Here is a 5,644-nt window from a genome sequence, read left to right on the forward strand (position 1 = left end):
TATAGTAAGTGCACAATAAATACCATCAATTGATTGACTGATTTAAGCCCCTCAATCAACTTTCTCTTTCTGATTTATCCACGCCCTTCTTTCACTCCACTCCAGCTCACGCTCTTCCTTCCTCTCAAGTCAACCATAGTCGCTGGGTCTCATCTCCATTCTCAGCTCTCCTGCCTCTTACCCCTGGCTCAGGCGTCCTCCCGCCTGGATCTCCCTCCCCCCCACCAACCTAAAATCTGAAAGCCCCTACTTCTCTCTACTACTCCTTCAGGTTTTCCCTGAATTAGTTTTGTTCTCCCTAGATTATATCCTCTTAACTCCCATCTTAAGCGCTTTTATGCCACCTGACCATTTGTGTATCTATCAATCAATCAATCTTATTTATTGAGCACTTACTTTATGCAGAGCACTGTACTAAGCACTTGGGAGAGTACAATATAACACAGAGTCGGTAAACATGTTCCCTGCACAAAATGAAGCAGCATGGCCCAGGTGAATTGAGCAGGGGCCTGGACGTCAGAAGGACCTGGGTTCCTATCCCGGCTCCGCTGCTCGTCTGCCATGTGACCTAGGGTGAGTCACTTAACATCTCTCTGCCTCGGTTCTCTCGTCCGTAAAATGGGGATTAATACAGTGAGCCCCATGTGGGCCATGGACTGTCCAAATTGATTAGCTTGTATCTACCCCAGTGTCTAGCACAATGCCTGGTACACAGTAAGCGCTTACCAAATACCGCTAAAAAAAAAGCTTATGGTCTAGCTGGGGACACAGTCATTAGTATAAATAAATAAATTACTGATAGGTACATAAGTGCTGTGGGGCTGAGGGAGGGGTGAATCAGAAATAAAGATTCAAGATCAACGGTAACCCAGAAGGGAGTGTGAGAACAGGTTATACTCACACACTCCAGTCAACCAGTGACTGGTCTTTATTGAACGCTTACTGTGTGGAGAATACTGTACTAAGCCTTGGGAGGGGACAATATAAAGAGTGGATGGTTGTGTTCCTTCCCCACAAGGAACTTACAGTCCAGATGGGGAGCCAGACCTTGATATAAATAAATTACAGTTAGGGACAGAAGTGCTGTGAGACTGAGGGTGGGGGAGAATAAACGGTGCAAATTCCAGGTACAAGAGTGACACAGAAAGGAGAGGGAATAGGAGAAATGAGGCCTCCGGTAGCAATCGATCAGTCGGCATTAAAATAAATTACAGGTGGGGAAATCTTAGAGTGAAGACAGGTTCGTAAGTGAGGTGGGGCTAGGGTGGAGTATCATTCTTAAAGACCCTATCATTAAGTGCCAACTCACCATCCAATTTAGTGAATGCCTACTGTACGCAGAGCACTGTACTAACCGCTTCACTGAATCAGCCAGGCATGATGGGCCAATGATAAGTCTAATGAAAACAATAATAATCATGATTAGAACTGTGGTATTTCTTAAGCGATTCTATGTCATGCACAGTTCTAAGTGCTGGGGAAGTTTCAAGACAATCAGGTCGGACACAGTCCCTGTCCCACAGGGGCTTACAATTTAAGTGGGAGGGAGAACAGGTATTGAATCCCCATTTTACAGATGAGGGAACTGAGGCCTGGAGAAGTGAAGGCATTTGGCAGAGGCGGGAGTAAACCCAGGTCCTCTGACACCCAGGCTCGTGCTCTTTGTCTAGGCCATGCTGCTTCCCATCACCTGTGCGCCAAAATGCTTACCCTCTGAGCACTTTGATAGTCACCCCACCACTTTAGCTCTTGCCTCCCCGCCCTGTAATTTATTTTAATGTCTGTCTCCCCCGACTAGATTGTAAAAGCATCTGTTACTATTACTTACGGGTACTACTTACATAGTAAGCGCTTAACAAATAATAATTATGGTATTTGGTAAGCGCTTACTATGTGCCAGGCACTCTACTAAGCACTGGGGCAGATAAGAGCAAATTCATTCATTCCATCGTATTTATCGAGCACTTACTATGTGCAGAGCACTGTACTAAGCAAGTCAAGTTGAACACTCTCCCTGTCCCAGGCAGGGCTCACAGGCTCATTTCCCATTGTACAAATGAGGTAACTGAGGCAAAGAGAAGTGAAGTGACTTGCCCAAGGTCACACAGCAGACAAGTCACTTAACTTCTCTGTGTTACCTCATCTGTAAAATGGGGATTAAAACTGTGAGCCCCATGTGGGACAACCTGATCACCTTGTGTCCTCTCCAGCGCTTAGAACAGTGCTCTGCACATAGTAAGCGCTTAACAAACGCCATCATTATTATTAAGTGGCAGATCTGGGATTAGAACCCAAGACCTTCTGACTCACAGAAATACTATTTTTTTTAAAAGGGGACATGGAAGGGATGGGGGGAAAAGTGGGGAGATGAGATATTGATCAGGGAAGGGTTCCTAGAGGAGATACGACTTTAGTAGGGCTTTAAAGATGGAGAGAGTGGTGATCTGCCAGATATGAAGGAAGGGGGGTTCCAGGCAGGAGGGGAGGAGCATACAATATATGATCCTCTAGACTGTGAGCTCACTGTGGACAGGGATCGTTTCCACCATCTCTTGATTACTGTCAGCCCCCTTGCTGACCTCTCTGCCTCCTGTTTCTCCACACTTCACTGTGCTGTCCAGATCAGTTTTCTACAGAAACATTCTGGACATGTTTCCTCGCTCCTCAAGACTCTCCAGTGGTTGTCCAACCACCTCGGCATCAAACAGAAACTCCTCACCATTGACTTTAAAGCACCCATTGCCCTTGCTCTCTCCTCCCTCACCTCACTACTCTCCTATTACAAGCCAGCCCACACCCTTCGCTTCTCTAGTGCTGCTAACCTTCTCACTGTCCCTCCATCTTGCCTTTCTCGCCGCCAACCTCTTACCCACGTCCTGCCTCTGGCCTGGAGCACCCTCTCTCTTCATAACTGACAGACAATGATTCTCCTCTCCTTCAAAGCCTTATTGAGGGCACATCTCCTCCAAGAGGCCATCCCTAACTAAGCCCTCTTTTCCTTTTCTTCCACTCCCTTCTGTATCTCCCTGCCTTGCTCCCTTCATTCATCCCCATTTCCAACTGCACAGCACTTATGTACATATGTGTAATTTATTTATATTAATATCTGTCTCCCCTCTAGACTGTATGCTTATTGTGGGCAGGGAATGCGTCTGCTGTATTGTACTCTCCTCGTACAGTGCTCTTCACACGGTAAGCGCTCAATAAATACAATTGACTGACTACTCTCCCAAGTGCTTAGTACAGTGCTCTGCCTTCAGGAAGTGCTCAATAAATACCATCAAAGATGATACCTGATTCCTGCCCTCAGGAACTTTACAGTCTAGCAGGAGAGGCAGTAACTGCAATAATTTACCCCACAGGGTAAGGGATAAGTTCCCAACTTAGTACCTAAGGAGCTGGGAGTGTGAGCTCTGTCCAGAAGTGCCTTGGGGAGTTATGAGTACCCAGAGCTTAGATGGCCCGGAAGTGATGAAGTGACAGTTAGGGGGACTTAGGGTGGGGGAGAGGAGAGATGATGCAGGTAAGGCCTCCTGAAAGAGATATTTCATAGGTCAGTGGCGGGAGAGGCAAGAAGAGACATAGTGACTAGGTTGGCTTGCGAGAAAACTGAGGTGTGAGCCGGGGAGTAGCGTGAAAAGAGAGTGGAGGAGAAGGAGGAGGAAGAGAGCTGATTGAGTGGCTCAAAGCTCCCCTTTACCTTCTGCTGAAGTTTTTTTTTGTGCATCCACCTGACCCAACAGACAGTAAGACCCTTGAGGGGAAGGATCACTTCTATTAACTCTACTGTTCTCTTCTCCGTGCTTAGCGGAGTGCTCTGAGCTCAGTAGACATTCAGTAAGTATCGACTGTACCAACCGACTGACTGTACCTTGATCTCATCTATCTTGTTGCCGACTCCCCTCCGGCCTGGAATGTCCTCCCTTTTCAGCAGCATGGCTTAGTGGGAAGAGCCCGGGCTGGGGAGTCAGAGGTCATGGATTCCAATCCCGGTTCCACCACCTAATGTTGGTATTTGTTAAGCGCTTACTATGTGCCGAGCGCTGTTCTAAGCGCTGGGGTAGACATAGGGGAATCAGGTTGTCCCACGTGGGGCTCACAGTCTTAATCCCCCATTTTACAGATGAGGGAACTGAGGCACAGAGAAGTTAAGTGACTTGCCTGTCAGCTGTGTGACTTTGGGCAGGTCACTTCACCTCTCTGTGCCTCAGTTCCCTCATCTGTAAAATGGGGATAAGGACTGTGAGCCCCACATGGGACAACTTGATCACCTTATACCTACCCCAGTGCTTAGAACAGCGCTTGCCACATAGTAAGCGCTTAACAAATACCATCACTATTATTATTATTTTCGTATCTAACAGACGATCACTCTCCCTCTCTTCAAACCCTTATTAAAAGCACATCTCCAATGGGCCTTCCCCCACGAAGCCCTCATTTCCTCTTCTCCCACTTCCCTCTGCATCACCTTTGCACTAGGATTTGCCTACGATTGAATACGATTGCACGAATGCCCCCTTCATCAGCCCCTCTCTCAACCCTACAGCTGTTTTGTCCATATCCATCATTTACTTATTCTTACTAATGCCTGCCCCTCCCTCCCTCTAGACTGTAAGCATATTGTGAGCAGGGAAGGTATCTACCGACTCCGTTCTGTGGTACTTTCCCCCAACGCTCCACACGATGACCTGCTCAAGGGCTCAATAATAATGTTGGCAATTGTTAAGCGCTTACTATATATAAAGCACTGCTCTAAGCGCTGGGGAAGATACAAGGTGATCAGGTTGTCTCACGTGGGGCTCACAGTCATCATGCCCATTTTGCAGATGAGGTCACTGAGGCACAGAAAAGCGAAGTGACTTGCCCAGAGTCACACAGCTGACAAGCGTCAGAGCCGGGATTTGAAGCCAGGATTTGAGCCCCACGTGGGACAATCTGATGACCTTGTATCCCCCCCTCCAGCTCTTAGAACGGTGCTTTGCACAAAGTAAGTGCTTAGCAAATACCATTATTATTATTGAGGGAAGGATGGAGAGAAGCAGTGTGTGAAGCAGTGGAAAGAGCCCGGGCTTGGGAGTCAGAGATCGCGGCTTCCCATCCCGAAACCGCCTCTTGTCAGCTGGGTGACTTTGGGCAGGTCACTTCACTTCTCTGGGCCTCAGTTCCCTCATCTGGAAAATGGGGATGAAGACTGCGAGCCCCACGTGGGACAACCTGATCACCTTGTATCCCCCCCAGCGCTTAGAATAGTGCTTGGGCACGGAAGAAGCGCTTAACAAATACCATCATTATGAGGAGGAGGAAGAGGAGGAGGAGGAAGAGGAGGAGGAGGAAGAGGAGGAGGAGGAAGAGGAGGAGGGAGGTGTGGAGGGCTGGGCCGTGGCGCGGTGCCGCCCGCCAGGGGGCGCCGCGGGGCAGGGCAGGAAGCGCTCCGCTTCTCCGTCCGCAATTTAAAGGGCAGCCAGCGGCGGCGGAGGGATCCCGCGTCCCCCGTCACAAGGCGGTCGAACGAACCCCGCGGATCCCTCCGCCGCCGGGCCGGCTTGAGGAGCGGCAGGAAGACGGGACTGCTTTTATCGCCGGTGTCCTTCCGCCGTGGCGCACCGCCCCCCCCCCCCCCGGGCTCCCCCGACCATCCGGGAGG

Source organism: Ornithorhynchus anatinus, chromosome 3 (assembly GCF_004115215.2).
Source record: "Ornithorhynchus anatinus isolate Pmale09 chromosome 3, mOrnAna1.pri.v4, whole genome shotgun sequence".
Classification (NCBI taxonomy): Eukaryota; Metazoa; Chordata; class Mammalia; order Monotremata; family Ornithorhynchidae; genus Ornithorhynchus; species Ornithorhynchus anatinus.